The following is a 17,500-nucleotide window of genomic DNA, read 5'->3' on the forward strand; positions in this document are numbered from 1 at the left end:
ACACATATGAACAAAGTGTGCGCAGCAGACATGATAACGCCAACGTTTCACATGAAGATGGCAAGAATCAGATGCAGGAGACTATAACTATGAATGTCTTTGCATTTGCTGAGGTCACTGGCTTGGGACTAGAGTTGTGTTTATCAGTGCATGATGGCAGGCTGCTCCCGACAAAAGTGGTTCACAGAATGCACCCGCCAGATCACCAGCACTATTGTGTTTCAGATTATCTCACTGAACTCTCCTCCTGGAAAATCCTTCCCACTGGCTTTCCCAGATTCTGTGTCCTCCCCTAAATGCTGGGGTGAAACGGGCAGAGTTCTGCGCCCTGCGTCCCTTTACGCGTCCCTAACGCGCTCCCAACGCGGCCTACAGCCCTGGTCGGGCTTAGATCACTGGAGCCTTTTGTGACCAAGAACTCCGGAAGCCTAGGGTCAGGCCTGTTGCACAGGCATATTGTGCCTTGCCAATCCGGGATTGTTGTGTTTCAGGGCCTAGCCATCAATACTCCTGGGATTTCTTTCCCTGAGAACCCTCTTGTCCCTGTCCTCCCACAAGCCCCAGCTTTTATGTAAAATAAAGTGTGCACCATGGGCCTTCCCCTATTTGCTCTCTCCCCAATCTCTTTCTCCAAAGCTGAGCTCTGAAGGTAAATGTATCTATCTGAGTGAGGGGCTAGGGAGGGCCTTTCCCAGCAGTCTTACAAGTCAAGAGTTCAGAGAAAGCACCTGCTATGGGAGGGAGACTTTGCTCACAGAGAAGTCAAGTCTAACATAACACATCTGATGGGCAAGGCACACGCCTTACTGGCTGGTAGCACACCTACAGAGGAGCAGGGAGCTATGCTAAGCAGGCAACAGAAAAGTCATGTATGTGTCTCATACACTGGGACCGGTAGTAATACTGGCTCTAAGACCATTAGACAGTAGTCTATTCATCATTACGTCCAACAATAACAAGACACTAAGCAAATGAGAAATGCTGTATGGCATAAAGACGCATTATATAACACAAGCTCCTGGCAGGCACACAATTATCAAGATATATATTGAGTCTCAGGAACTGTGCTACAGTTATTAACCTCTGTGGTGCAAATGGTTAGCGCGTTCGGTTGTTAACAGAAAGGTTGGTGGTCCAAGCCCACCCAGGGAAGTATCCTTTTTGCCGGCATGAAACACTTTAATGAAACACAGATACGTACCTCTGCTCTCTCCTGCTTAAGACCCTTTATCTGAACATTTCAATCCTCTGCGTTCTCTCTGCACCTGCAGTCAATTTCATAATTAGGATAGAAAACAAAAGGCCTAGCCCTGTAATACAACTGTAGGCATATGAGGAGGGGAAAATAAGTCAAAAGGCCATCAGCATTTGTTGATCTGGCTTGAAGGCTGTAAGTGTAAGGACCTTGTGGCGCAACGGTAGCGCGTCTGACTCCAGATCAGAAGGTTGCGTGGTCAAATCACGTCGGGGTCACTGCTTACCATTTTAGTCCCCACTGAGTTCATATATTTCCTTTCGAAAACAAAGTCAAAGGAACGCAGCCTTGCATTGGCCGGGAATCGAACCCGGGCCTCCCGCGTGGCAGGCGAGAATTCTACCACTGAACCACCAATGCTTCACATGGGGAGTTCACAGGCATAGCTCTGTCCAAGACAGTGATCAGGTGCACACACTTAAATTGTACACATATGAACAAAGTGTGCGCAGCAGACATGACAACGCCAAAGTTTCACATGATGATGGCTTATATAAGACAAGCTCCAGGCAGGCACATACATATCAAGATATATATTGAGTCTAAGGAAAGATGCTGTAGTCACTCGTCTCTGTGGCGCAATCGGTTAGCGCGTTCGGCTGTTAACCGAAAGGTTGGTGGTTCAAGCCCACCCAGGGACGTATTATTTTGCCTGAATGAAACACTTGAATGGAAAACAGATACATACCTTTGCTCTCTCCTGCTGGACACCCTTTCCCTGAATATTTCAATTCTCTGCGTTCTCTCGGCACCTGCAGTCAATTTCATAATTAGGATAGAAAACAAAAGGTCAAGCTCTGTAATACAACTGTAGGCATATGAGGAGGGGAAAATAAGTCAAAAGGCCCACAGCATTTGTTGATCTGGCTCCGAAAGCTGTAAGTGTAAGGACCTCGTGGCGCAACGGTAGCGCGTCTGACTCCAGATCAGAAGGTTGCGTGTTCAAATCACGTCGGGGTCACTGCTTACCATTTTATTCCCCACTGAGGTCATATATTTCCTTTCGAAAACAAAGTCAAAAGAAAGCAGTCTTGCATTGGCTGGGAATCGAAACCGGGCCTCCCGCGTGGCAGGCGAGAATTCTACCACTGAACCACCAATGCTTCACATGGGTTGTTCACAGGCAGAGCTCTGCCCAAGACAGTGATCAGGTGCACACACTTAAATTGTACACATATGAACAAAGTGTGCGCAGCAGACATGATAACGCCAACGTTTCACATGAAGATGGCAAGAATCAGATGCAGGAGACTATAACTATGAATGTCTTTGCATTTGCTGAGGTCACTGGCTTGGGACTAGAGTTGTGTTTATCAGGGCATGATGGCAGGCTGCTCCCGACAAAAGTGGTTCACAGAATGCACCCGCCAGATCACCAGCACTATTGTGTTTCAGATTATCTCACTGAACTCTCCTCCTGGAAAATCCTTCCCACTGGCTTTCCCAGATTCTGTGTCCTCCCCTAAATGCTGGGGTGAAACGGGCAGAGTTCTGCGCCCTGCGTCCCTTTACGCGTCCCTAACGCGCTCCCAACGCGGCCTACAGCCCTGGTCGGGCTTAGATCACTGGAGCCTTTTGTGACCAAGAACTCCGGAAGCCTAGGGTCAGGCCTGTTGCACAGGCATATTGTGCCTTGCCAATCCGGGATTGTTGTGTTTCAGGGCCTAGCCATCAATACTCCTGGGATTTCTTTCCCTGAGAACCCTCTTGTCCCTGTCCTCCCACAAGCCCCAGCTTTTATGTAAAATAAAGTGTGCACCATGGGCCTTCCCCTATTTGCTCTCTCCCCAATCTCTTTCTCCAAAGCTGAGCTCTGAAGGTAAATGTATCTATCTGAGTGAGGGGCTAGGGAGGGCCTTTCCCAGCAGTCTTACAAGTCAAGAGTTCAGAGAAAGCACCTGCTATGGGAGGGAGACTTTGCTCACAGAGAAGTCAAGTCTAACATAACACATCTGATGGGCAAGGCACACGCCTTACTGGCTGGTAGCACACCTACAGAGGAGCAGGGAGCTATACTAAGCAGGCAACAGAAAAGTCATGTATGTGTCTCATACACTGGGACCGGTAGTAATACTGGCTCTAAGACCATTAGACAGTAGTCTATTCATCATTACGTCCAACAATAACAAGACACTAAGCAAATGAGAAATGCTGTATGGCATAAAGACGCATTATATAACACAAGCTCCAGGCAGGACCACAATTATCAAGATATATATTGAGTCTCAGGAACTGTGCTACAGTTATTAACCTCTGTGGTGCAAATGGTTAGCGCGTTCGGTTGTTAACAGAAAGGTTGGTGGTTCAAGCCCACCCAGGGAAGTATCCTTTTTGCCGGCATGAAACACTTTAATGAAACACAGATACGTACCTCTGCTCTCTCCTGCTTAAGACCCTTTATCTGAACATTTCAATCCTCTGCGTTCTCTCTGCACCTGCAGTCAATTTCATAATTAGGATAGAAAACAAAAGGCCTAGCCCTGTAATACAACTGTAGGCATATGAGGAGGGGAAAATAAGTCAAAAGGCCATCAGCATTTGTTGATCTGGCTTGAAGGCTGTAAGTGTAAGGACCTTGTGGCGCAACGGTAGCGCGTCTGACTCCAGATCAGAAGGTTGCGTGGTCAAATCACGTCGGGGTCACTGCTTACCATTTTAGTCCCCACTGAGGTCATATATTTCCTTTCGAAAACAAAGTCAAAGGAACGCAGCCTTGCATTGGCCGGGAATCGAACCCGGGCCTCCCGCGTGGCAGGCGAGAATTCTACCACTGAACCACCAATGCTTCACATGGAGAGTTCACAGGCATAGCTCTGTCCAAGACAGTGATCAGGTGCACACACTTAAATTGTACACATATGAACAAAGTGTGCGCAGCAGACATGACAACGCCAAAGTTTCACATGATGATGGCTTATATAAGACAAGCTCCAGGCAGGCACATACATATCAAGATATATATTGAGTCTAAGGAAAGATGCTGTAGTCACTCGTCTCTGTGGCGCAATCGGTTAGCGCGTGCGCCTGTTAATCGAAAGGTTGGTGGTTCAAGCCCACCCAGGGACGTATTATTTTGCCTGAATGAAACACTTGAATGGAAAACAGATACATACCTTTGCTCTCTCCTGCTGGACACCCTTTCCCTGAATATTTCAATTCTCTGCGTTCTCTCGGCACCTGCAGTCAATTTCATAATTAGGATAGAAAACAAAAGGTCAAGCTCTGTAATACAACTGTAGGCATATGAGGAGGGGAAAATAAGTCAAAAGGCCCACAGCATTTGTTGATCTGGCTCCGAAAGCTGTAAGTGTAAGGACCTCGTGGCGCAACGGTAGCGCGTCTGACTCCAGATCAGAAGGTTGCGTGTTCAAATCACGTCGGGGTCACTGCTTACCATTTTATTCCCCACTGAGGTCATATATTTCCTTTCGAAAACAAAGTCAAAAGAAAGCAGTCTTGCATTGGCCGGGAATCGAACCCGGGCCTCCCGCGTGGCAGGCGAGAATTCTACCACTGAACCACCAATGCTTCACATGGGTTGTTCACAGGCAGAGCTCTGCCCAAGACAGTGATCAGGTGCACACACTTAAATTGTACACATATGAACAAAGTGTGCGCAGCAGACATGATAACGCCAACGTTTCACATGAAGATGGCAAGAATCAGATGCAGGAGACTATAACTATGAATGTCTTTGCATTTGCTGAGGTCACTGGCTTGGGACTAGAGTTGTGTTTATCAGGGCATGATGGCAGGCTGCTCCCGACAAAAGTGGTTCACAGAATGCACCCGCCAGATCACCAGCACTATTGTGTTTCAGATTATCTCACTGAACTCTCCTCCTGGAAAATCCTTCCCACTGGCTTTCCCAGATTCTGTGTCCTCCCCTAAATGCTGGGGTGAAACGGGCAGAGTTCTGCGCCCTGCGTCCCTTTACGCGTCCCTAACGCGCTCCCAACGCGGCCTACAGCCCTGGTCGGGCACAGCCCTGGTCGGGCTTAGATCACTGGAGCCTTTTGTGACCAAGAACTCCGGAAGCCTAGGGTCAGGCCTGTTGCACAGGCATATTGTGCCTTGCCAATCCGGGATTGTTGTGTTTCAGGGCCTAGCCATCAATACTCCTGGGATTTCTTTCCCTGAGAACCCTCTTTTCCCTGTCCTCCCACAAGCCCCAGCTTTTATGTAAAATAAAGTGTGCACCATGGGCCTTCCCCTATTTGCTCTCTCCCCAATCTCTTTCTTCAAAGCTGAGCTCTGAAGGTAAATGTATCTATCTGAGTGAGGGGCTAGGGAGGGCCTTTCCCAGCAGTCTTACAAGTCAAGAGTTCAGAGAAAGCACCTGCTATGGGAGGGAGACTTTGCTCACAGAGAAGTCAAGTCTAACATAACACATCTGATGGGCAAGGCACACGCCTTACTGGCTGGTAGCACACCTACAGAGGAGCAGGGAGCTATGCTAAGCAGGCAACAGAAAAGTCATGTATGTGTCTCATACACTGGGACCGGTAGTAATACTGGCTCTAAGACCATTAGACAGTAGTCTATTCATCATTACGTCCAACAATAACAAGACACTAAGCAAATGAGAAATGCTGTATGGCATAAAGACGCATTATATAACACAAGCTCCAGGCAGGCACACAATTATCAAGATATATATTGAGTCTCAGGAACTGTGCTACAGTTATTAACCTCTGTGGTGCAAATGGTTAGCGCGTTCGGTTGTTAACAGAAAGGTTGGTGGTTCAAGCCCACCCAGGGAAGTATCCTTTTTGCCGGCATGAAACACTTTAATGAAACACAGATACGTACCTCTGCTCTCTCCTGCTTAAGACCCTTTATCTGAACATTTCAATCCTCTGCGTTCTCTCTGCACCTGCAGTCAATTTCATAATTAGGATAGAAAACAAAAGGCCTAGCCCTGTAATACAACTGTAGGCATATGAGGAGGGGAAAATAAGTCAAAAGGCCATCAGCATTTGTTGATCTGGCTTGAAGGCTGTAAGTGTAAGGACCTTGTGGCGCAACGGTAGCGCGTCTGACTCCAGATCAGAAGGTTGCGTGGTCAAATCACATCGGGGTCACTGCTTACCATTTTATTCCCCACTGAGTTCATATATTTCCTTTCGAAAACAAAGTCAAAGGAACGCAGCCTTGCATTGGCCGGGAATCGAACCCGGGCCTCCCGCGTGGCAGGCGAGAATTCTACCACTGAACCACCAATGCTTCACATGGGGAGTTCACAGGCATAGCTCTGTCCAAGACAGTGATCAGGTGCACACACTTAAATTGTACACAGATGAACAAAGTGTGCGCAGCAGACATGACAACGCCAAAGTTTCACATGATGATGGCTTATATAAGACAAGCTCCAGGCAGGCACATACATATCAAGATATATATTGAGTCTAAGGAAAGATGCTGTAGTCACTCGTCTCTGTGGCGCAATCGGTTAGCGCGTTCGGCTGTTAACCGAAAGGTTGGTGGTTCAAGCCCACCCAGGGATGTATTATTTTGCCTGAATGAAACACTTGAATGGAAAACAGATACATAGCTTTGCTCTCTCCTGCTGGACACCCTTTCCCTGAATATTTCAATTCTCTGCGTTCTCTCGGCACCTGCAGTCAATTTCATAATTAGGATAGAAAACAAAAGGTCAAGCTCTGTAATACAACTGTAGGCATATGAGGAGGGGAAAATAAGTCAAAAGGCCCACAGCATTTGTTGATCTGGCTCCGAAAGCTGTAAGTGTAAGGACCTCGTGGCGCAACGGTAGCGCGTCTGACTCCAGATCAGAAGGTTGCGTGTTCAAATCACGTCGGGGTCACTGCTTACCATTTTATTCCCCACTGAGGTCATATATTTCCTTTCGAAAACAAAGTCAAAAGAAAGCAGTCTTGCATTGGCCGGGAATCGAACCCGGGCCTCCCGCGTGGCAGGCGAGAATTCTACCACTGAACCACCAATGCTTCACATGGGTTGTTCACAGGCAGAGCTCTGCCCAAGACAGTGATCAGGTGCACACACTTAAATTGTACACATATGAACAAAGTGTGCGCAGCAGACATGATAACGCCAACGTTTCACATGAAGATGGCAAGAATCAGATGCAGGAGACTATAACTATGAATGTCTTTGCATTTGCTGAGGTCACTGGCTTGGGACTAGAGTTGTGTTTATCAGTGCATGATGGCAGGCTGCTCCCGACAAAAGTGGTTCACAGAATGCACCCGCCAGATCACCAGCACTATTGTGTTTCAGATTATCTCACTGAACTCTCCTCCTGGAAAATCCTTCCCACTGGCTTTCCCAGATTCTGTGTCCTCCCCTAAATGCTGGGGTGAAACGGGCAGAGTTCTGCGCCCTGCGTCCCTTTACGCGTCCCTAACGCGCTCCCAACGCGGCCTACAGCCCTGGTCGGGCACAGCCCTGGTCGGGCTTAGATCACTGGAGCCTTTTGTGACCAAGAACTCCGGAAGCCTAGGGTCAGGCCTGTTGCACAGGCATATTGTGCCTTGCCAATCCGGGATTGTTGTGTTTCAGGGCCTAGCCATCAATACTCCTGGGATTTCTTTCCCTGAGAACCCTCTTGTCCCTGTCCTCCCACAAGCCCCAGCTTTTATGTAAAATAAAGTGTGCACCATGGGCCTTCCCCTATTTGCTCTCTCCCCAATCTCTTTCTCCAAAGCTGAGCTCTGAAGGTAAATGTATCTATCTGAGTGAGGGGCTAGGGAGGGCCTTTCCCAGCAGTCTTACAAGTCAAGAGTTCAGAGAAAGCACCTGCTATGGGAGGGAGACTTTGCTCACAGAGAAGTCAAGTCTAACATAACACATCTGATGGGCAAGGCACACGCCTTACTGGCTGGTAGCACACCTACAGAGGAGCAGGGAGCTATGCTAAGCAGGCAACAGAAAAGTCATGTATGTGTCTCATACACTGGGACCGGTAGTAATACTGGCTCTAAGACCATTAGACAGTAGTCTATTCATCATTACGTCCAACAATAACAAGACACTAAGCAAATGAGAAATGCTGTATGGCATAAAGACGCATTATATAACACAAGCTCCAGGCAGGCACACAATTATCAAGATATATATTGAGTCTCAGGAACTGTGCTACAGTTATTAACCTCTGTGGTGCAAATGGTTAGCGCGTTCGGTTGTTAACAGAAAGGTTGGTGGTTCAAGCCCACCCAGGGAAGTATCCTTTTTGCCGGCATGAAACACTTTAATGAAACACAGATACGTACCTCTGCTCTCTCCTGCTTAAGACCCTTTATCTGAACATTTCAATCCTCTGCGTTCTCTCTGCACCTGCAGTCAATTTCATAATTAGGATAGAAAACAAAAGGCCTAGCCCTGTAATACAACTGTAGGCATATGAGGAGGGGAAAATAAGTCAAAAGGCCCACAGCATTTGTTGATCTGGCTCCGAAAGCTGTAAGTGTAAGGACCTCGTGGCGCAACGGTAGCGCGTCTGACTCCAGATCAGAAGGTTGCGTGTTCAAATCACGTCGGGGTCACTGCTTACCATTTTATTCCCCACTGAGGTCATATATTTCCTTTCGAAAACAAAGTCAAAAGAAAGCAGTCTTGCATTGGCCGGGAATCGAACCCGGGCCTCCCGCGTGGCAGGCGAGAATTCTACCACTGAACCACCAATGCTTCACATGGGTTGTTCACAGGCAGAGCTCTGCCCAAGACAGTGATCAGGTGCACACACTTAAATTGTACACATATGAACAAAGTGTGCGCAGCAGACATGATAACGCCAACGTTTCACATGAAGATGGCAAGAATCAGATGCAGGAGACTATAACTATGAATGTCTTTGCATTTGCTGAGGTCACTGGCTTGGGACTAGAGTTGTGTTTATCAGTGCATGATGGCAGGCTGCTCCCGACAAAAGTGGTTCACAGAATGCACCCGCCAGATCACCAGCACTATTGTGTTTCAGATTATCTCACTGAACTCTCCTCCTGGAAAATCCTTCCCACTGGCTTTCCCAGATTCTGTGTCCTCCCCTAAATGCTGGGGTGAAACGGGCAGAGTTCTGCGCCCTGCGTCCCTTTACGCGTCCCTAACGCGCTCCCAACGCGGCCTACAGCCCTGGTCGGGCTTAGATCACTGGAGCCTTTTGTGACCAAGAACTCCGGAAGCCTAGGGTCAGGCCTGTTGCACAGGCATATTGTGCCTTGCCAATCCGGGATTGTTGTGTTTCAGGGCCTAGCCATCAATACTCCTGGGATTTCTTTCCCTGAGAACCCTCTTGTCCCTGTCCTCCCACAAGCCCCAGCTTTTATGTAAAATAAAGTGTGCACCATGGGCCTTCCCCTATTTGCTCTCTCCCCAATCTCTTTCTCCAAAGCTGAGCTCTGAAGGTAAATGTATCTATCTGAGTGAGGGGCTAGGGAGGGCCTTTCCCAGCAGTCTTACAAGTCAAGAGTTCAGAGAAAGCACCTGCTATGGGAGGGAGACTTTGCTCACAGAGAAGTCAAGTCTAACATAACACATCTGATGGGCAAGGCACACGCCTTACTGGCTGGTAGCACACCTACAGAGGAGCAGGGAGCTATGCTAAGCAGGCAACAGAAAAGTCATGTATGTGTCTCATACACTGGGACCGGTAGTAATACTGGCTCTAAGACCATTAGACAGTAGTCTATTCATCATTACGTCCAACAATAACAAGACACTAAGCAAATGAGAAATGCTGTATGGCATAAAGACGCATTATATAACACAAGCTCCTGGCAGGCACACAATTATCAAGATATATATTGAGTCTCAGGAACTGTGCTACAGTTATTAACCTCTGTGGTGCAAATGGTTAGCGCGTTCGGTTGTTAACAGAAAGGTTGGTGGTCCAAGCCCACCCAGGGAAGTATCCTTTTTGCCGGCATGAAACACTTTAATGAAACACAGATACGTACCTCTGCTCTCTCCTGCTTAAGACCCTTTATCTGAACATTTCAATCCTCTGCGTTCTCTCTGCACCTGCAGTCAATTTCATAATTAGGATAGAAAACAAAAGGCCTAGCCCTGTAATACAACTGTAGGCATATGAGGAGGGGAAAATAAGTCAAAAGGCCATCAGCATTTGTTGATCTGGCTTGAAGGCTGTAAGTGTAAGGACCTTGTGGCGCAACGGTAGCGCGTCTGACTCCAGATCAGAAGGTTGCGTGGTCAAATCACGTCGGGGTCACTGCTTACCATTTTAGTCCCCACTGAGTTCATATATTTCCTTTCGAAAACAAAGTCAAAGGAACGCAGCCTTGCATTGGCCGGGAATCGAACCCGGGCCTCCCGCGTGGCAGGCGAGAATTCTACCACTGAACCACCAATGCTTCACATGGGGAGTTCACAGGCATAGCTCTGTCCAAGACAGTGATCAGGTGCACACACTTAAATTGTACACATATGAACAAAGTGTGCGCAGCAGACATGACAACGCCAAAGTTTCACATGATGATGGCTTATATAAGACAAGCTCCAGGCAGGCACATACATATCAAGATATATATTGAGTCTAAGGAAAGATGCTGTAGTCACTCGTCTCTGTGGCGCAATCGGTTAGCGCGTTCGGCTGTTAACCGAAAGGTTGGTGGTTCAAGCCCACCCAGGGACGTATTATTTTGCCTGAATGAAACACTTGAATGGAAAACAGATACATACCTTTGCTCTCTCCTGCTGGACACCCTTTCCCTGAATATTTCAATTCTCTGCGTTCTCTCGGCACCTGCAGTCAATTTCATAATTAGGATAGAAAACAAAAGGTCAAGCTCTGTAATACAACTGTAGGCATATGAGGAGGGGAAAATAAGTCAAAAGGCCCACAGCATTTGTTGATCTGGCTCCGAAAGCTGTAAGTGTAAGGACCTCGTGGCGCAACGGTAGCGCGTCTGACTCCAGATCAGAAGGTTGCGTGTTCAAATCACGTCGGGGTCACTGCTTACCATTTTATTCCCCACTGAGGTCATATATTTCCTTTCGAAAACAAAGTCAAAAGAAAGCAGTCTTGCATTGGCTGGGAATCGAAACCGGGCCTCCCGCGTGGCAGGCGAGAATTCTACCACTGAACCACCAATGCTTCACATGGGTTGTTCACAGGCAGAGCTCTGCCCAAGACAGTGATCAGGTGCACACACTTAAATTGTACACATATGAACAAAGTGTGCGCAGCAGACATGATAACGCCAACGTTTCACATGAAGATGGCAAGAATCAGATGCAGGAGACTATAACTATGAATGTCTTTGCATTTGCTGAGGTCACTGGCTTGGGACTAGAGTTGTGTTTATCAGGGCATGATGGCAGGCTGCTCCCGACAAAAGTGGTTCACAGAATGCACCCGCCAGATCACCAGCACTATTGTGTTTCAGATTATCTCACTGAACTCTCCTCCTGGAAAATCCTTCCCACTGGCTTTCCCAGATTCTGTGTCCTCCCCTAAATGCTGGGGTGAAACGGGCAGAGTTCTGCGCCCTGCGTCCCTTTACGCGTCCCTAACGCGCTCCCAACGCGGCCTACAGCCCTGGTCGGGCTTAGATCACTGGAGCCTTTTGTGACCAAGAACTCCGGAAGCCTAGGGTCAGGCCTGTTGCACAGGCATATTGTGCCTTGCCAATCCGGGATTGTTGTGTTTCAGGGCCTAGCCATCAATACTCCTGGGATTTCTTTCCCTGAGAACCCTCTTGTCCCTGTCCTCCCACAAGCCCCAGCTTTTATGTAAAATAAAGTGTGCACCATGGGCCTTCCCCTATTTGCTCTCTCCCCAATCTCTTTCTCCAAAGCTGAGCTCTGAAGGTAAATGTATCTATCTGAGTGAGGGGCTAGGGAGGGCCTTTCCCAGCAGTCTTACAAGTCAAGAGTTCAGAGAAAGCACCTGCTATGGGAGGGAGACTTTGCTCACAGAGAAGTCAAGTCTAACATAACACATCTGATGGGCAAGGCACACGCCTTACTGGCTGGTAGCACACCTACAGAGGAGCAGGGAGCTATACTAAGCAGGCAACAGAAAAGTCATGTATGTGTCTCATACACTGGGACCGGTAGTAATACTGGCTCTAAGACCATTAGACAGTAGTCTATTCATCATTACGTCCAACAATAACAAGACACTAAGCAAATGAGAAATGCTGTATGGCATAAAGACGCATTATATAACACAAGCTCCAGGCAGGACCACAATTATCAAGATATATATTGAGTCTCAGGAACTGTGCTACAGTTATTAACCTCTGTGGTGCAAATGGTTAGCGCGTTCGGTTGTTAACAGAAAGGTTGGTGGTTCAAGCCCACCCAGGGAAGTATCCTTTTTGCCGGCATGAAACACTTTAATGAAACACAGATACGTACCTCTGCTCTCTCCTGCTTAAGACCCTTTATCTGAACATTTCAATCCTCTGCGTTCTCTCTGCACCTGCAGTCAATTTCATAATTAGGATAGAAAACAAAAGGCCTAGCCCTGTAATACAACTGTAGGCATATGAGGAGGGGAAAATAAGTCAAAAGGCCATCAGCATTTGTTGATCTGGCTTGAAGGCTGTAAGTGTAAGGACCTTGTGGCGCAACGGTAGCGCGTCTGACTCCAGATCAGAAGGTTGCGTGGTCAAATCACGTCGGGGTCACTGCTTACCATTTTAGTCCCCACTGAGGTCATATATTTCCTTTCGAAAACAAAGTCAAAGGAACGCAGCCTTGCATTGGCCGGGAATCGAACCCGGGCCTCCCGCGTGGCAGGCGAGAATTCTACCACTGAACCACCAATGCTTCACATGGAGAGTTCACAGGCATAGCTCTGTCCAAGACAGTGATCAGGTGCACACACTTAAATTGTACACATATGAACAAAGTGTGCGCAGCAGACATGACAACGCCAAAGTTTCACATGATGATGGCTTATATAAGACAAGCTCCAGGCAGGCACATACATATCAAGATATATATTGAGTCTAAGGAAAGATGCTGTAGTCACTCGTCTCTGTGGCGCAATCGGTTAGCGCGTGCGCCTGTTAATCGAAAGGTTGGTGGTTCAAGCCCACCCAGGGACGTATTATTTTGCCTGAATGAAACACTTGAATGGAAAACAGATACATACCTTTGCTCTCTCCTGCTGGACACCCTTTCCCTGAATATTTCAATTCTCTGCGTTCTCTCGGCACCTGCAGTCAATTTCATAATTAGGATAGAAAACAAAAGGTCAAGCTCTGTAATACAACTGTAGGCATATGAGGAGGGGAAAATAAGTCAAAAGGCCCACAGCATTTGTTGATCTGGCTCCGAAAGCTGTAAGTGTAAGGACCTCGTGGCGCAACGGTAGCGCGTCTGACTCCAGATCAGAAGGTTGCGTGTTCAAATCACGTCGGGGTCACTGCTTACCATTTTATTCCCCACTGAGGTCATATATTTCCTTTCGAAAACAAAGTCAAAAGAAAGCAGTCTTGCATTGGCCGGGAATCGAACCCGGGCCTCCCGCGTGGCAGGCGAGAATTCTACCACTGAACCACCAATGCTTCACATGGGTTGTTCACAGGCAGAGCTCTGCCCAAGACAGTGATCAGGTGCACACACTTAAATTGTACACATATGAACAAAGTGTGCGCAGCAGACATGATAACGCCAACGTTTCACATGAAGATGGCAAGAATCAGATGCAGGAGACTATAACTATGAATGTCTTTGCATTTGCTGAGGTCACTGGCTTGGGACTAGAGTTGTGTTTATCAGGGCATGATGGCAGGCTGCTCCCGACAAAAGTGGTTCACAGAATGCACCCGCCAGATCACCAGCACTATTGTGTTTCAGATTATCTCACTGAACTCTCCTCCTGGAAAATCCTTCCCACTGGCTTTCCCAGATTCTGTGTCCTCCCCTAAATGCTGGGGTGAAACGGGCAGAGTTCTGCGCCCTGCGTCCCTTTACGCGTCCCTAACGCGCTCCCAACGCGGCCTACAGCCCTGGTCGGGCACAGCCCTGGTCGGGCTTAGATCACTGGAGCCTTTTGTGACCAAGAACTCCGGAAGCCTAGGGTCAGGCCTGTTGCACAGGCATATTGTGCCTTGCCAATCCGGGATTGTTGTGTTTCAGGGCCTAGCCATCAATACTCCTGGGATTTCTTTCCCTGAGAACCCTCTTTTCCCTGTCCTCCCACAAGCCCCAGCTTTTATGTAAAATAAAGTGTGCACCATGGGCCTTCCCCTATTTGCTCTCTCCCCAATCTCTTTCTTCAAAGCTGAGCTCTGAAGGTAAATGTATCTATCTGAGTGAGGGGCTAGGGAGGGCCTTTCCCAGCAGTCTTACAAGTCAAGAGTTCAGAGAAAGCACCTGCTATGGGAGGGAGACTTTGCTCACAGAGAAGTCAAGTCTAACATAACACATCTGATGGGCAAGGCACACGCCTTACTGGCTGGTAGCACACCTACAGAGGAGCAGGGAGCTATGCTAAGCAGGCAACAGAAAAGTCATGTATGTGTCTCATACACTGGGACCGGTAGTAATACTGGCTCTAAGACCATTAGACAGTAGTCTATTCATCATTACGTCCAACAATAACAAGACACTAAGCAAATGAGAAATGCTGTATGGCATAAAGACGCATTATATAACACAAGCTCCAGGCAGGCACACAATTATCAAGATATATATTGAGTCTCAGGAACTGTGCTACAGTTATTAACCTCTGTGGTGCAAATGGTTAGCGCGTTCGGTTGTTAACAGAAAGGTTGGTGGTTCAAGCCCACCCAGGGAAGTATCCTTTTTGCCGGCATGAAACACTTTAATGAAACACAGATACGTACCTCTGCTCTCTCCTGCTTAAGACCCTTTATCTGAACATTTCAATCCTCTGCGTTCTCTCTGCACCTGCAGTCAATTTCATAATTAGGATAGAAAACAAAAGGCCTAGCCCTGTAATACAACTGTAGGCATATGAGGAGGGGAAAATAAGTCAAAAGGCCATCAGCATTTGTTGATCTGGCTTGAAGGCTGTAAGTGTAAGGACCTTGTGGCGCAACGGTAGCGCGTCTGACTCCAGATCAGAAGGTTGCGTGGTCAAATCACATCGGGGTCACTGCTTACCATTTTATTCCCCACTGAGTTCATATATTTCCTTTCGAAAACAAAGTCAAAGGAACGCAGCCTTGCATTGGCCGGGAATCGAACCCGGGCCTCCCGCGTGGCAGGCGAGAATTCTACCACTGAACCACCAATGCTTCACATGGGGAGTTCACAGGCATAGCTCTGTCCAAGACAGTGATCAGGTGCACACACTTAAATTGTACACAGATGAACAAAGTGTGCGCAGCAGACATGACAACGCCAAAGTTTCACATGATGATGGCTTATATAAGACAAGCTCCAGGCAGGCACATACATATCAAGATATATATTGAGTCTAAGGAAAGATGCTGTAGTCACTCGTCTCTGTGGCGCAATCGGTTAGCGCGTTCGGCTGTTAACCGAAAGGTTGGTGGTTCAAGCCCACCCAGGGATGTATTATTTTGCCTGAATGAAACACTTGAATGGAAAACAGATACATAGCTTTGCTCTCTCCTGCTGGACACCCTTTCCCTGAATATTTCAATTCTCTGCGTTCTCTCGGCACCTGCAGTCAATTTCATAATTAGGATAGAAAACAAAAGGTCAAGCTCTGTAATACAACTGTAGGCATATGAGGAGGGGAAAATAAGTCAAAAGGCCCACAGCATTTGTTGATCTGGCTCCGAAAGCTGTAAGTGTAAGGACCTCGTGGCGCAACGGTAGCGCGTCTGACTCCAGATCAGAAGGTTGCGTGTTCAAATCACGTCGGGGTCACTGCTTACCATTTTATTCCCCACTGAGGTCATATATTTCCTTTCGAAAACAAAGTCAAAAGAAAGCAGTCTTGCATTGGCCGGGAATCGAACCCGGGCCTCCCGCGTGGCAGGCGAGAATTCTACCACTGAACCACCAATGCTTCACATGGGTTGTTCACAGGCAGAGCTCTGCCCAAGACAGTGATCAGGTGCACACACTTAAATTGTACACATATGAACAAAGTGTGCGCAGCAGACATGATAACGCCAACGTTTCACATGAAGATGGCAAGAATCAGATGCAGGAGACTATAACTATGAATGTCTTTGCATTTGCTGAGGTCACTGGCTTGGGACTAGAGTTGTGTTTATCAGTGCATGATGGCAGGCTGCTCCCGACAAAAGTGGTTCACAGAATGCACCCGCCAGATCACCAGCACTATTGTGTTTCAGATTATCTCACTGAACTCTCCTCCTGGAAAATCCTTCCCACTGGCTTTCCCAGATTCTGTGTCCTCCCCTAAATGCTGGGGTGAAACGGGCAGAGTTCTGCGCCCTGCGTCCCTTTACGCGTCCCTAACGCGCTCCCAACGCGGCCTACAGCCCTGGTCGGGCACAGCCCTGGTCGGGCTTAGATCACTGGAGCCTTTTGTGACCAAGAACTCCGGAAGCCTAGGGTCAGGCCTGTTGCACAGGCATATTGTGCCTTGCCAATCCGGGATTGTTGTGTTTCAGGGCCTAGCCATCAATACTCCTGGGATTTCTTTCCCTGAGAACCCTCTTGTCCCTGTCCTCCCACAAGCCCCAGCTTTTATGTAAAATAAAGTGTGCACCATGGGCCTTCCCCTATTTGCTCTCTCCCCAATCTCTTTCTCCAAAGCTGAGCTCTGAAGGTAAATGTATCTATCTGAGTGAGGGGCTAGGGAGGGCCTTTCCCAGCAGTCTTACAAGTCAAGAGTTCAGAGAAAGCACCTGCTATGGGAGGGAGACTTTGCTCACAGAGAAGTCAAGTCTAACATAACACATCTGATGGGCAAGGCACACGCCTTACTGGCTGGTAGCACACCTACAGAGGAGCAGGGAGCTATGCTAAGCAGGCAACAGAAAAGTCATGTATGTGTCTCATACACTGGGACCGGTAGTAATACTGGCTCTAAGACCATTAGACAGTAGTCTATTCATCATTACGTCCAACAATAACAAGACACTAAGCAAATGAGAAATGCTGTATGGCATAAAGACGCATTATATAACACAAGCTCCAGGCAGGCACACAATTATCAAGATATATATTGAGTCTCAGGAACTGTGCTACAGTTATTAACCTCTGTGGTGCAAATGGTTAGCGCGTTCGGTTGTTAACAGAAAGGTTGGTGGTTCAAGCCCACCCAGGGAAGTATCCTTTTTGCCGGCATGAAACACTTTAATGAAACACAGATACGTACCT

At 47.8% G+C, this 17,500-nt stretch overlaps 24 non-coding genes across 24 annotated transcripts; 13 read left to right on the forward strand and 11 right to left on the reverse strand.

The window, feature by feature from the left end:
• Nucleotides 1-1,544: 1,544 nt before the first annotated feature.
• On the reverse strand, nucleotides 1,545-1,615 carry TRNAG-GCC (transfer RNA glycine (anticodon GCC)). The gene has a single exon. It is a non-coding gene; the product is annotated as a tRNA-Gly (tRNA).
• A 207-nt stretch (nucleotides 1,616-1,822) lies between these two features.
• On the forward strand, nucleotides 1,823-1,896 carry TRNAN-GUU (transfer RNA asparagine (anticodon GUU)). The gene has a single exon. It is a non-coding gene; the product is annotated as a tRNA-Asn (tRNA).
• A 248-nt stretch (nucleotides 1,897-2,144) lies between these two features.
• Nucleotides 2,145-2,216, forward strand: TRNAW-CCA (transfer RNA tryptophan (anticodon CCA)). The gene has a single exon. It is a non-coding gene; the product is annotated as a tRNA-Trp (tRNA).
• A 1,753-nt stretch (nucleotides 2,217-3,969) lies between these two features.
• On the reverse strand, nucleotides 3,970-4,040 carry TRNAG-GCC (transfer RNA glycine (anticodon GCC)). The gene has a single exon. It is a non-coding gene; the product is annotated as a tRNA-Gly (tRNA).
• A 207-nt stretch (nucleotides 4,041-4,247) lies between these two features.
• Nucleotides 4,248-4,321, forward strand: TRNAN-GUU (transfer RNA asparagine (anticodon GUU)). Its single transcript has one exon. It is a non-coding gene; the product is annotated as a tRNA-Asn (tRNA).
• Nucleotides 4,322-4,569: 248 nt separating this feature from the next.
• On the forward strand, nucleotides 4,570-4,641 carry TRNAW-CCA (transfer RNA tryptophan (anticodon CCA)). Its single transcript has one exon. It is a non-coding gene; the product is annotated as a tRNA-Trp (tRNA).
• Nucleotides 4,642-4,712: 71 nt separating this feature from the next.
• TRNAG-GCC (transfer RNA glycine (anticodon GCC)) lies at nucleotides 4,713-4,783 on the reverse strand. Its single transcript has one exon. It is a non-coding gene; the product is annotated as a tRNA-Gly (tRNA).
• Nucleotides 4,784-6,410: 1,627 nt separating this feature from the next.
• TRNAG-GCC (transfer RNA glycine (anticodon GCC)) lies at nucleotides 6,411-6,481 on the reverse strand. Its single transcript has one exon. It is a non-coding gene; the product is annotated as a tRNA-Gly (tRNA).
• Nucleotides 6,482-6,688: 207 nt separating this feature from the next.
• Nucleotides 6,689-6,762, forward strand: TRNAN-GUU (transfer RNA asparagine (anticodon GUU)). The gene has a single exon. It is a non-coding gene; the product is annotated as a tRNA-Asn (tRNA).
• A 248-nt stretch (nucleotides 6,763-7,010) lies between these two features.
• On the forward strand, nucleotides 7,011-7,082 carry TRNAW-CCA (transfer RNA tryptophan (anticodon CCA)). Its single transcript has one exon. It is a non-coding gene; the product is annotated as a tRNA-Trp (tRNA).
• Nucleotides 7,083-7,153: 71 nt separating this feature from the next.
• On the reverse strand, nucleotides 7,154-7,224 carry TRNAG-GCC (transfer RNA glycine (anticodon GCC)). Its single transcript has one exon. It is a non-coding gene; the product is annotated as a tRNA-Gly (tRNA).
• Nucleotides 7,225-8,709: 1,485 nt separating this feature from the next.
• TRNAW-CCA (transfer RNA tryptophan (anticodon CCA)) lies at nucleotides 8,710-8,781 on the forward strand. The gene has a single exon. It is a non-coding gene; the product is annotated as a tRNA-Trp (tRNA).
• Nucleotides 8,782-8,852: 71 nt separating this feature from the next.
• TRNAG-GCC (transfer RNA glycine (anticodon GCC)) lies at nucleotides 8,853-8,923 on the reverse strand. Its single transcript has one exon. It is a non-coding gene; the product is annotated as a tRNA-Gly (tRNA).
• Nucleotides 8,924-10,534: 1,611 nt separating this feature from the next.
• Nucleotides 10,535-10,605, reverse strand: TRNAG-GCC (transfer RNA glycine (anticodon GCC)). Its single transcript has one exon. It is a non-coding gene; the product is annotated as a tRNA-Gly (tRNA).
• Nucleotides 10,606-10,812: 207 nt separating this feature from the next.
• TRNAN-GUU (transfer RNA asparagine (anticodon GUU)) lies at nucleotides 10,813-10,886 on the forward strand. Its single transcript has one exon. It is a non-coding gene; the product is annotated as a tRNA-Asn (tRNA).
• Nucleotides 10,887-11,134: 248 nt separating this feature from the next.
• Nucleotides 11,135-11,206, forward strand: TRNAW-CCA (transfer RNA tryptophan (anticodon CCA)). Its single transcript has one exon. It is a non-coding gene; the product is annotated as a tRNA-Trp (tRNA).
• Nucleotides 11,207-12,959: 1,753 nt separating this feature from the next.
• TRNAG-GCC (transfer RNA glycine (anticodon GCC)) lies at nucleotides 12,960-13,030 on the reverse strand. The gene has a single exon. It is a non-coding gene; the product is annotated as a tRNA-Gly (tRNA).
• A 207-nt stretch (nucleotides 13,031-13,237) lies between these two features.
• Nucleotides 13,238-13,311, forward strand: TRNAN-GUU (transfer RNA asparagine (anticodon GUU)). The gene has a single exon. It is a non-coding gene; the product is annotated as a tRNA-Asn (tRNA).
• A 248-nt stretch (nucleotides 13,312-13,559) lies between these two features.
• Nucleotides 13,560-13,631, forward strand: TRNAW-CCA (transfer RNA tryptophan (anticodon CCA)). The gene has a single exon. It is a non-coding gene; the product is annotated as a tRNA-Trp (tRNA).
• Nucleotides 13,632-13,702: 71 nt separating this feature from the next.
• Nucleotides 13,703-13,773, reverse strand: TRNAG-GCC (transfer RNA glycine (anticodon GCC)). Its single transcript has one exon. It is a non-coding gene; the product is annotated as a tRNA-Gly (tRNA).
• A 1,627-nt stretch (nucleotides 13,774-15,400) lies between these two features.
• TRNAG-GCC (transfer RNA glycine (anticodon GCC)) lies at nucleotides 15,401-15,471 on the reverse strand. Its single transcript has one exon. It is a non-coding gene; the product is annotated as a tRNA-Gly (tRNA).
• A 207-nt stretch (nucleotides 15,472-15,678) lies between these two features.
• On the forward strand, nucleotides 15,679-15,752 carry TRNAN-GUU (transfer RNA asparagine (anticodon GUU)). Its single transcript has one exon. It is a non-coding gene; the product is annotated as a tRNA-Asn (tRNA).
• A 248-nt stretch (nucleotides 15,753-16,000) lies between these two features.
• On the forward strand, nucleotides 16,001-16,072 carry TRNAW-CCA (transfer RNA tryptophan (anticodon CCA)). The gene has a single exon. It is a non-coding gene; the product is annotated as a tRNA-Trp (tRNA).
• A 71-nt stretch (nucleotides 16,073-16,143) lies between these two features.
• On the reverse strand, nucleotides 16,144-16,214 carry TRNAG-GCC (transfer RNA glycine (anticodon GCC)). The gene has a single exon. It is a non-coding gene; the product is annotated as a tRNA-Gly (tRNA).
• Between the last annotated feature and the right edge of the window lie 1,286 nt (nucleotides 16,215-17,500).

The sequence above is a fragment of the Lissotriton helveticus genome, chromosome 1_2 (assembly GCF_964261635.1).
Source record: "Lissotriton helveticus chromosome 1_2, aLisHel1.1, whole genome shotgun sequence".
In the NCBI taxonomy this organism is placed as follows: domain Eukaryota; kingdom Metazoa; phylum Chordata; class Amphibia; order Caudata; family Salamandridae; genus Lissotriton; species Lissotriton helveticus.